The sequence below is a fragment of the Falco rusticolus genome, chromosome 7, assembly GCF_015220075.1.
Source record: "Falco rusticolus isolate bFalRus1 chromosome 7, bFalRus1.pri, whole genome shotgun sequence".
Taxonomy (NCBI): Eukaryota; Metazoa; Chordata; class Aves; order Falconiformes; family Falconidae; genus Falco; species Falco rusticolus.
In genome coordinates, this window is record NC_051193.1 from 13920604 (window position 1) to 13933733 (window position 13130).

Here is a 13130-nt window from a genome sequence, read left to right on the forward strand (position 1 = left end):
TACAAATTTAAGTAGAGGCAATCATTGAAGACTGTACACTTAGCAGGTAGTTGCAGGTCCAAGAAACTGTCGGGGATGGACTGTGGAAATTAGTTACCACTTTCTGGGAAAGCATGTTGATATGCTGCTTGAAAAAAGGTTCTAGAAGTCCCATGTACTAGAAAAAGCCCAAGCCTTCCCTGTCATATTATGAGTGAGAGAATTCAGTACCTGTGAAGCTTTCCTGTTGATTTTTTGAGGTTTTGAGCCAGACTCAAGTTTTTTAAGCTGTGTAACATGTTTCCTACTCATTCCCTGTCTGCACATCTCCTACCACAGACTAGCATTTCTCAGGTCCGGAAGCCCAGCCTGCCCTTCTCCCTGAAGCCTAAAGCCATAAAACCAGCTACCAGTGAAATGACTATCAGGGATGAACTGAACCAATCCGGATTTTTTTTTCACCTCCTCTTTGTATCCATTCAAATTTAGAAACAACCAGTCCTAACATTTGTTCAGTCACAATGATAAACTGCAATGGCTTTCTAATTAAAAAAAAAAATAAAAAAAAAAAATCCTTGAGCTGCAAGTAACACGTTATTGTTAAGATCTGTACTGAGCAACTTGCACTGCAGCAAAACTGAGCAGGCAAAAAGATTTCAATCAGAATTCTCATTTTAATTCCAAAATTATTATTTTTAATTATAGTCATCACACAAGCCCTTTTCTAGAAAAATATTTATTTTATCTGAATCTGCTGATTTATAAGAACAACAGTATGTGCACTCCATGCATAGGTAATCTATGCACACATATATCAATACATAGCATAATTGCATATGCATAGGGCTGCATATTCATGTTAAACCTAATTCCACTCTCGTTTATGGTAGTGTAAGTTGGGAGTAATTTCAATTAATTCAGTAGAACAGGGCATATAATACTGGAGTCACGTCTCAACAAAGACCATAAGTCACATGTGTGAGTACCTAGGCTCATGCTGGCTGCTTATACTGCTCTGTAATTGCTAGCTTACTGAGGCAGGTCAAAATATAACACTTTGAGAGAACAAACAAGTTTTACTAATTTCTATGCCCCCATTTCCACTATAAATTACTATAGTTTGCAGCTATTTTTCTACATGACCAATGTAACAACTGTACTATGAAAAGTGTTACCTTTGCTGGTAAGGTAGCATGAGACAGATCCTGTGTAGAAGTAAAACACTCCCTCTGGAGTGAGCTCTGCCAGTTTAGGCAAGTTCAAAATCTGGACAGATATATCTTATAACATTCAGAGAGTTTTCAGTCAAAAATTCTCAAAGGGAACAGAATGTGTGATTGTATGGCGTATAGAGATGTGGAAGAACCAGGAGCAGCCAGAGTGACTTCAGAGGAGATGCTAGGAAAACAACATAACTTACTAGAAAGGAGACACGTTATTGCTGCCCTGGGAAGCCGACATCTGCACCTCTGTGTGGGATGATATAAACCTTACGTTGGATTCCTGAGCACAGAGAGGCCATGTGCAAGTCAGAGGTATACGCAGGCTTCTCAGGCTGCAAACAGCTTGAATAGAGTGTGCTTGGGACTAACAACTTGCCTGATGCTATCATATGCACGATAATGTAGGGCTTGTTAATAATATGAGGGCTTATCTCTCTTCAGAAAGTCACTCTGTAGAGCTTCCAGCCTTCCCTGATGTCCTATAGACTGTAAGTCTCTCTGCCTTCCTAGGCATATGCAGGAAAAACTTATCTGAGTGAAATCATCTACTTCACTTGCTTTCCCAGCACTCTGCCTCCCCCTGCTTTAGCAAAAAAACATGCCTTTACCCTCTGTATACAAAGGATGGATAACTAGAGCTCCTGCAGTGCCCATCCTTACCCTTCAGCTATTTCTTCATCTCCTTCCTTTCCAAGGGGGGGTGGGGGGGTGGTTGGGGGGTTGGGGGTGTGCGCACACCTGAGGTTCTCTCATTGCTGTGGAGTTTGACAAAATTCTCCAGACTCCAGACCCTTTTGCTTTTTGTCAGCCTTATCTTGCACAAACAAGAATGAAGAAAAACAGAAACCGGGAATGAAACTGGGGGGCTTTAATTTGGAAAGCAACCACAGGACTGCATGGAGCACATAGTTACTAATGAGGCTGATGTTTGTGTACTTTTGTGAGTTATCACCATTCACAGAGAGAGGATCTTTTGTGAGGAGTTCCTTCTAGAGTATTATTTGTGGCAAAAAGGGAGGAGATCTTTGTTGAGGGAAACAGGAACTGAATGGAGGAGAACCCATTTTGGAAGCTGTGTGGGCATGAACGGCTGCTGCCAGTGAGCGGGTGATGATATTGTGGGAGATGAAGCAGGAATGGAGAAAGATCTGCCTGTTGAAGATGCAAAGAAAAATGTCTGTATTCTGTGATTCGCTTTCTCTGATCCTGCTCTTCTCCCTGTTGTATTTGAGAAGGCTACTCTCTCTTCTTTCTCCTGTATTCTGTCACGATAGAAGAAAAAACTCTGGTAAGGGGACAGTTAGAAAGCAGTCACAATTTCTCAACCATATCTGTGCAACACTTTATGGTAGAGGAACGAGGGTTTTCCCCTCACTCAGACCATGCAGTTCAGCTGTAAGGAAAATAAAACCAGTGCCTCCTCTCACACCGAGCTGCCAGCACTGCATTACACACTCCTTGCTCTCTTGCTAGTGCCCTTGAGCAGATGTAACGTGAGTCTGGTACGTGCTCGGAGGAGGCATTCTTCATGCGGAGGAGGGGAAGGGCTATCTACAGGTAACTGAGCTGGTTTGGAGCGCAGGAGACCTGCATGAGAACTCCAGCCATAATTCCACTTTCTGTTTAATTTTAAGCAAAGATCTGCAAAGGCATTTTATGCCTCAGTCAGAACAGTAGTTTCTGACCTCATAAGAAGATTGTGAGAGTAACTGAGCTAATAAAGGCTTGGACGTATGCTGTGATATTGCAGAACATGTAAGAATCCAGTTCTATGAAACCCTTTTTGTGTCCCTATGGAAGATTATTGCAAATGTAGTTTTTGGATGACATTATCCTCCCTCACCCTTTAATTCCTTATTTTTAAAAAAATCTTCAGTATTCATAATCTATCATTTCCTCCATCACCAGTCTTTTTGTTTACAGCAAAATGGCAATAAAAAGTAAATTACTCTGTTTTCAGAGCTAAGGAGCAATAGCCACTGTTTGATGTCAACTCCCATCCCCTATTACCCTTTTGTATGACTGAAAGAAATCAATTTGTTGTTAAACTGGCATTTATTTTGTTTTACACATCAGGCTATTATTGCAGGGGGTGGGTGATATTATTTTTTCTTTTTCTTTTTTCTTTTGGCGATTTTCTGAGCTTGTCCTGTGAGGACTTGTTCAGCATGGGTATATACTGCTGCACTCTTCTGGATGGAATTAGAACTGGTCAGACCAGCCTTTTTTATTGCTGACAATGGGAGGTGATTCTGGTTCCACCACATGGTAGATGCCTGTGTAAAATCTACACCGGCCTGCTTTAGAAAAATAAAATCGTAAGTTTTCTTTCCTCTTTTTTCAAGAGGTTCATAGCAGTAAAATCCCAGGCAATACCTAACTTGATACAGATTCCTTAGAACACACTGTATTTTGCCTTATGAGGCCTGTTGGTCATTGTAACAGACAAAGATCATGAAATGTGCAGCACAAACCAATTGTTCAAACTTTGAGATAATAAATACACACAATCATGTTAAGTAATGGAAATATATCAAGTGTTGCACATCTGGTTTCAGGGATGCATATAACCCAGACAAAAACAATAGTCAAAGAGAGAAAGTAGAAAAATTTCCAGGTCAGTAATAATAACTGTTCACACAACACTCAGGGGAAATCAAGCATGCGTATTTGCATTCAGATATGTACTGTAAACTCGAGAAGTCTGCATACCCTTCTACAAAAGCATGCCAAAGTTTCTTTGAAAAGTTGTGTTTTTCATCACATTAATTACATGTTGGATTTGGGTAGAAGACCACCATCATTACATTACATCAACAACTTTTGCACTAATATAAATACCACAAAGAATCCTGCAAACTGAGTGCACTCTGTCCCAGAAACCTCTGCAGAACATGGTTTAGCAGAGCAGACCAGGAATATCACCCTACTTGGTGCCCTGCTGCTGAAATTTAGAATAGCTCATGAAGCGGTCATGTTCTTCTAGAAAGTGAGAAGTTATCTTATTTCCAGTTTCTCCTTTTGTATTTATAGTTTCTATCTATCTGTTAAATCACAGTTGTTTCTTAGATGTATTTCTGTGCTTTAACATGAATGTAAGTGGAAAACTAACACAGTGCCTTTGAAAATCCCCAAATTGCACAAATTCTGGGAACAGCAAAGAGTGAACCCCTTTCCTGTCTCAACATCAAAGGAGAGTCTCAGGGCATTTCAAATGAAGATAAAAATGTTTAATTCTATGTACAGAAATTGAAACACACATTGGAAAGAGAAAGCTCCCTCCCCAGTGTTTTGGCCTTGCAGCCTCTCTGAGGTCCCAGGACAGACTGAGTCACAAGTAGAATCTGAATGCTATATTTGCTGTTGTTCTGGTCTAAAATAATTGTATGCTGCCATGTTAGTGGAGGAAGGTTACTGTATGGAAGAAATAGCTAGGGGCAGTTAGATATTCAAGGCAGTTTTATGCTTTATAGAAGCTATGTCTAGGCTGGAGGATAGTCCAAGTTTCTGGATCCAGGTGCATGATCCTGTGTCCAAGCTGGTGCAACAGTCAACTTAGAGCCTTCTTGTGTCTTAAAGACTAGTGTCCTAAGGCATACAAGGGCATGCACCTAGGGTTATTTGCGTTGCAAACTGCATGGCTTAAAATGTGTCAGAATAGTATAGTGGTGTTGGGTGTGCTCTGACGTTTCTTCTTTGCTACACAATGACTCGCACTTTCATCCCAATTTTCCGGCCTAGGGTCCTGCCACCAAGTGATACACTCTACTTAGTTGCTATGTGGCTCCTTTGCACCAATGCAAAACTTAAGAAATATAACCTGTTTTAATGAGGAGAAAAAACCAAACCTATTTTTATTTGCAGTCCTGAGAATTCTTAAAGAATCTAAAGCTAAGTGGGAATTAGAAAGGTAAGAAAAAGGACCCAAATATACAGCAATTAGTGCCACTGGCATGCCACCGTCAATGTGGTTTGGGAACACTCAAATATTTAGCATTATATTCCTCCAGCCACCTAGCCCAAAAGGTAATACATTATAATTCCAAGGTTAATATTCCATTTTTATCTCTTGTTTACAGTGTAAAAACCAAGCCCAGTGTTGCATCCTTACTCAAGGACTATGATGTGAGATCTTTCTTATGTGGACAGCGATATAAGGAAAGATTATTCACATGATCAAATCATAGCCTTCCTACATATTTCTTCAGGCCTTTTGCCCTGAAAAGATGACTCATTTTAAAAGTGCTAACTTTGAGAAGCAGTACACAGAAGTGTATTATTTTTAATTTTAAAAAAATAATGCTGTCTATGCAACTTTATCATGCATGAAATTGACCGTGGCAGTTGGAATTATACTATCTAATCTGCTGAAAGCCTTGAATTCACACCTGCAGGTAACTAAATTAATAGCACTCAGTTTTGTAAAACAGCTAAATAATGGCAGTGTTGTGCCGAATATCTGACAGGTGGAATATATGTGAGTTTTCTTCAGCAAGTATTGAAATATTGCTGAGATCTTAATGTTCATGGCTCCAAAAACAGAGTATGGTAACCTTATTACTTGCTCCTTTGTCCACATTGTTCAGCAATGTTTTTTCTGTTGTTGAACTCTTTTTCTGTTGTGTTCTTGCACTGTGTTAAAAGTTGGACCACATTCCAAGTTTTAAAGTGAGGATCTTGTATAATTTGTGCACTTCTGTTTCTATTATTCCCATTTTCTGCTCTCACATAACAAATGTGTATCTCAGCTGAAGGCAATATGTAGCAGGGAAAATTATTTTTTTTTCCAGGTCAATGCTGAGCTTTCTCAATAGAAGGACACCTTTCCATGTTTTGCTGTAGCAGGTGTAAAGCAGAAGGATAGGTGCTGGAGGAAGATGTGTGGTAAAATGGCTCTGAATTTCTCTGCTAGAATTTTTCTACAAAGAACACATGCTAAGAAAAAAGACACACAAACCCACTACTGGTTGGATTATTCATCAGCTTCTACTGGGTTCATGGTCTGTTCTTACCCTATTTTCATTTCTTGAAGGTAGCTATAGCCTACTGAAAGGCCTTAAATTTTGGAGCAGCAAGAAAGTAGGAACCTAACTCTTGTTTAGGGACCTAAACAAGGATAGAAAGTTCCTCAGTCTCTCTGCTTCTTTCACATGAAGTGAACACAAGAGCCACTTTTGGACACAAAACAGGGCCAATGCATCTTTTTCTCTGCTTTCTCTATTTCTTGTCTTTTCTTGATACTTTTCTTCTACATCCTCGTCCCTTATACGGTTTAAAATCCAGTTAATAGAAGAGCTCAAGGCAGACCTTTAGTCTGTGATATTCTGATGAGCTTTACATCGAATAGACTCACTTTGAGCTTCTTCAGGGGCAAAGCATGATAAACATGCCTCTGAACTTGTAGCCGAAGTTCATTTTCCTTGCCATTTGTTTGATTTCTTCCTAATGTAAGCTTTTTGAATGGTCTTGGTCAGAAGGTGTTGGCTCATGGAAACATTTTGGAACAATATTGAATGTTTATGGAAAACTAAGAAAAAAAGCAGTAAGAAGGAGGGCTATGGTCAATTGTACTTACTGTTCCAGACCACAGTGATACATGTGTGGTAGCTCCAGAGCTTCAGAGGTGTTAATGAAATGGTCTTTGTCATTCTTGGGATAAAGGAGAATACGGCTATCCTTTGCTTTAGAGAAGGGAAAGGACAGTCTCCTCAGACAGTCTCTAACATTGTAATGACTTTTGGGTAATTTTCAGAGGTTCTGAACATCCATAAATCCATATTAAATCTTTGTGTTGTTCCCAAACAATCCTGCCTCCCATTGTAGCTTCTTCAAGGGTCTTTCAGTTATAAGACTCTCTGGCAGGGTAGAAAGAGGAAGCGGTTTTATCCACAGTGTCATCCAGCCTTCCAGGAGCTCTGTGGGAGGAAAGCATCTAACTGAAAAGTACCAGAACTGGAACTGAACACTGCTATCCAGAGGTTAAGCAGGTCTGCCTCTCATCTCCCATTATTATAATCACAATACACTTTTTCAGCTAAATGCAAGGTAGCAAGACAGATTGGATTATGGTGAGTTCCCCAAAAAGTCTACATACCATCTTAAATCAGAGACAATACTAACAAAACAAGGATCAGCTTTATCTGGAATGCAGGTGTTTGCTGGGAAAGAGGGAGTGAAACATGAATCAAATTCCATCCAGAGTTTGCAAATCAAAGAACTAGTGAGCTGCAAGTGAGTGTTTTCAAAGAACTGCAAGAATATCTACTGGAGTACCAAGGGACTTCTGTCTCATGGTGAATTATAAGCAGAAGACGGGTGCAGACATGGATTTGACTAAAACATTCAGTTTGAGACACAGTGGAACTTTTTGCTGTTTGATTAGAATTCCCTGGGCTAAACCCACATGCAGTTCCTCTCTTTCACTTTGTCCCAAAGCACTTGCTGTAGCCGGGGACACTGAGCAAGTGAGCACGTTACCAGTCTGTTCATCCACTATATACACCTTCTGCTAGCTGTGCATGAACAGGAGGGACTGAATCAAAGAGTGATGATACTGTAGGAATTTAGCCTGCAATCACATCCATATAATGCCACCTTAACTCCAGTATGGTTACACTGGTGTAGATCGGAGTAAATTGTGCTCCTGTGCTAAGGTAAACGTAGATCTTGTGCTATGTGCTGCCAAGAGCATAATACCTTTACTCATTTTGCAATTGTTGCTTGTTACGTTTTAAGGATAAATTTGTTTTCAGTATTGTTCTCAGTGCTATACGTGCAGCTTCCAGTATGCCTCAATGCCCCAACTTGTAATATTTTGTGGAAATGAAGTGAGTGTGAGCATCTATGTATGTAGAGTTACCATCTCATAATGCTAGATTTTATGACATGAGTAAAAGCTATTAAGAAATTGGCTTGTGATTCTTCAGGCATTCCTCACAAAACCAACTGCTGTGAGCTCCCCCACCGAGACCGGCAGGCAAATCCAGTGGTATTTGCCCAGTGGTCTTCCCTTTACCAAAGCTGGTGGTTGTGACACAGATGTGCTGGATTGGTCACTGACCTTGTTTCGATTTGAAATACGGAACTGTGATTTTTGGAAAGCTGGAGATTAAGGGAATGTGCACCTTTCACATCCCAGCTGAAAGACTACACCAGGATATTTATCGAGAAACTTTCAGGGTGAACAGCCATTAGTAGTATTTTGTTGTTGTACCACTGTTATTTTAATGTTCGCACACAAGAAGGTGTTGCAACCGTAGTATGAGCTGGGGAAATCACAGCGATTGTGCTGCAATAGTCTCACGTCACACTGTTCTCTGCCATAACAAAATGTACACACCAGCAGACGGCTTGGCACAGAGGAGGGTAAAGTTCTTTCCTGAGGAAGGGAGCTTGCTCCACCCTGATGACACTGAGCTTCAAAAAAGTCTCTGTTTGAGACTTCCAAAAGTCTCTTGGTAAACTGAAATGCTGCACAGAGCAACTAGCACCCAGACCTAAAGGTAGAAATTATTAATCTTTTTTTTTTTAGCACCTTGCATTTTATAAGTGCATCCCACTCAGTGAAGTAGATTAGTAAATAAAATTAAAGACACGGCAATGTAGGCATAAAAATAAATCACTTCCTCATAAGCAGACAGTACACTTGTATTAGAGCCAGATGAGAAGCAAAGAGATCGTAGCCTGAAAGCTAAATGTCCCTTGGAGCAGTTGCCCTTGACCATAGTTAAATCTCAACTTAAGGATCACAGCACACCCTGAGAAGAAAGAAGTTTCTTTTCTTTGCTTGAAACGAACTTGTCTGTTTTGCATCCAGAAAAAAAGTGTGATATCTACAGTTTAATAAATCTCTGATGTATTTAACCAGAAGGAGCTCTTAGTTCTTTACTTCTTTGAAATGTGTTGGGTTTCCATATAGGCTACATGTGCTGTGCAAACCTCAACAGAGTGACTCAAAATATCTTACCTAAGGAAACCTTTCTTGAGAAGCTCTGTGTATGTAATCAATAGACGGGCATTACTGCCCTATGAAGTAGACGAGGATTTCTCAGGCATTTAGATTCATGAAGTCTTGATTTTGGTTCTTAATCCTGCGGAGGGACAAAGCCTAACAATGATTGTTGAACCCTGTGGTGCCTGAGCAGCCCAGCCAAACTTTAATTATTAGTGGGCAGAGACCTCTGCTGGAAATTGTTCAGTACTTCAGGGAAACACAGTTTTCTATTAACGGTTAGAACAAAGCTTGAAAACCCTCCTGGTGAGAAAGGTCAGAGGCCTGAGAAGGACTACATTAACGGCAGCATAGATATTCTTGATGGGGCTTTTCTCTCTGTCTTTTCTGTGAGAGCTGAACAGCTCTCTTTAAAGAAAAAAAATGACCTAACTTGGATCTGTACACCAGTACAACAATGGCAACACTTTGGGATGGCCTCTGGGAAAAAGCAGCCCGTTTGACCCAGCAGTGTCTTGGCAGACAGCTGTATGTCCATGGCGCTGGCAGGAGCCATGCAGGAGATGCGCGGGATTCCCAGGGAGAAGAGAAAGCCCAGCTGGACAAGTCTTTCTGGCAACTACACACCATAGTAGTAGCACCAGCATGTGCTAAGTAGCTTCAGAGAGAGATGCTAACTGCATCGGCAGAATGCTGAAGCCACAACCCCTGTGCTAGTCTGTCCTGCAGAAGCTTCCTTATCGATATTTTCTTTTATTAATAATTGCAGTGCTTGGGGAAGTGACGGTACAGCTAGCACTACGCTGCCAGCTTCTCATCTCAGCGCAGGTTGTACAAAACCGAAGGGAGACATGAGCCAATCGTTTTTCCCAGGAGGCAGCTGTCAGAAACATTGGATTTCCATTTCTGAAAGAAACTGGTTTTGCCCTGAGACAGCACCTGAAGCAGCAAACCACCAAAGCTCCTGAGGTTCAATGAGTGTCCATGAGGCAGAATTCTGAGGAGTCCCAAGTTTGTCTCCTGACAATAGGATTCAAGCTCAAAAATAATAGAACATTTCTCATGGAAATTGCAACTCATAAGCATGTGATGTTTTGGGGTTTTTTTCCAAATCCATAAAAAGGCACAATAAAATGTCTAGAAGCATCTGGATTCTTTGGAGTTGATCAGTCAGTCCATTGGTCTAGCATGGTACAGAGTTACAAACAGTACAATCGATGCAATTTTGAGTAAATTTTGCTATAGAATGGCCCTCATGTGAAGTTTATTAGTTAATGGAAAGACTCCTACTGTTACCAAAAATTGTAACCAGGAAAACTCTCCAAACCAAATGATAGTTCAGAAAGCTGACATTGGTTTATTGCAGTGCTGGGTGCATGGGGGATTCTTCCTCCTGATTTGCACACCAAGTTACTTGAGGATACACATTATATACAAGAGTACTTGCATATTCACAGTATATTATATATTCATTTTCATTCACGCACAGGGCTGGTTACCAGTTTCTCGCTTCTAATGCAAACTGGTACGCATCCTCTGATAACACTACTGAAGCTTTTTACTAACTACGAATGCTCCCCAAGCGGGGTTTGCCCTCTGGGGGGGCACTATTTGAGTCAGAGGTCAGGATCTCCCACTCCCACAATTACCTTTGTCCTACTTCCAACTGATTTCTGTGGACTGCAACACCTTATCAGCTTGTCTCCTCTTGCGGCCAAAACTTTCTCACTTGGAGGCTTCTTTCTGCATAATTTAGATAACAGTGTTCTTTTCACAATCTGTTCTTTGTTTCCCAAGGTTGACTCCCTTGATTAGAAGTCCTTTCATTCATCAGTTTTGACGACTTTGGAGGGTCAGCTTGATCTAAACTTTGTGCACAGATTTGTTTAATATATGGTTAAACACTAAATCAAGAGTTCAGCAATTCGGGAGTTTAGACAACGCTTCAAGTTTTTGATTGAGCTCAGACAGAGCATCTCCACCAGCTACATAATATGCATATATAGTAGGTCACATTTTAACAGTTTCCCTAGCCATTTACAACTGCAGCTTTCTCTGTTTTAAACTAAGCAGAGTGTAGCTGGTGGCCATGTGTACAAGGAATGGTAGTAAAGTTTTCAGTGTGAGTGACATTCTGACAGACTTCTTGCAGGGGGGGTTGGGATATTAACTTTTAAACTAAAGCTTCCCAGTGGACTTCTCATTTTTCTTAGAAAAATTTGCCCAAACTTTCTTGGTTTATTCTCAGACCAAAGCCCACTTTAGAAATCCTAGCTTTGTAGTATTTTATGGTTCTGTCTGCTAAAGTTTCTTTCAGTTATTTTCATACAAACACATTCCTGCTCCTATTGGCCCGAATAGCCAATATTGAATACTTGTGGACTAGTTCAGATCACACACATCTTTATGTGAAAGAACATCCAGAGTCACAGATTTTCTGATTAAAGAAGAAATCAGATAATCTTGGCCTGAAGCTCTTTCATCCGGCACCCCACCCCAACGTCCAGCCTCTATACGAAACTGCTTGTTCAAAATTCCTTCTCAGTGAGTTTTCATGTTCTGCCTCTTCTTATTCAGCCCTGTCTCTCTTCCTCTGACAAACCACTTCTCACACCAATTAGATGTATCTTAGGAATTCCTGAGCTGCTTGGCTTTTGGTTTTTAGAAGAAACCATGTCTTACCACCGTTGTCTTGCACAAATAGCCCACTGACCTACCCATTTCAGTGATGTTTAAGAGGCAGATGATCCTCTGATACCTCCTTCCTAACACATTGTTTCACTCTTCTTTGATCTACACTAACAACATCATTTTTCTATAGTAAAAAGAATATGTGGTCTTGGAATATTTAAAATATACAGAACATACTATCTTAAATACGGAGTTGCATTCATACAGATTATCTTCCCTGACATGCCAGAACAAATCACTCAAATAAATTTTACATTATTTACTACTGATCATAAATAAAATAACCCTTGCTATGATATTGGGCCTGCATGTTGTTCATTTCTCCAGACACAGGAAGTTTTCATAACCTGTGTCTAGTTTTTGTAACAAAGATTTGTCACAGACATAGGCTCTACTGGGCTAGGTGCTAGATATGAGCAGGGCAACGAGAAAGTTTCTGATTTTTCTATGCACTCCACCATAACATTTCCAAACACTGTGCCTGGCCTTGGTTTTATATTGCTCAGCCCTGTGAGCATGCCAATCTGCACTGACATTTCAGGTTATTTAAGCACTTTGGTGGCCATTTTAGTGTCAAAGGAGGAAAATGAATACAAATAAGTTGTTCTGAGTGCTTGGCTGCCATGTCATCCTCCAAAATATTCTGAGGTCTGGTGATACAAACTGAAAAAAAATTGAACAGGTTTTGATAGAAGTTGACAGTACAAGCAATGTTCATAAAGAAACACGTGGCCAGCTTAGGATCGTCAGCACAAAGCTTCAAAATGACTCCATTATTTCACAGAGGATCAAACACTAGGCAAAAGTTTTCTTACATTATCGTGGTCAACTCTGATGAAGTAATTGAGACTGCAGCTGGAACATGTAGCCCATCGAATCCTTTAAAATTTCCATTGCTTTTAGTAGTATTTTTACCTGTTTATGCACATCACTACCATTGTAAGGAAAGCAAGAGCCATACCACCTGTATTTCTGAAAGCAAGCTAATTTTAGAGAAAGCCAACATTATCATCCTTTTACACTAGAAATAAGATGATTAGAAGTACAACAGAAAGCAAGAGTGTTTAGAAAGTCTCCTTTGGAGGCCACTTTAAAAGCATTTGTATGTTATAAATGATCGCAGAAATGACTACGAAAAAATGCATAGATTAATTCTGAAATTTTAGAGTTTTTGGCAAGCAAGTGAGAAGCCCTTTTCTCAGTGTCATCTGTTTTTACTTTTACTCTAAAACAGCCCTGCGGTATCCTTTTAAATAATAGTGCAGGAGCCCCCAGCTGGGCCTCCC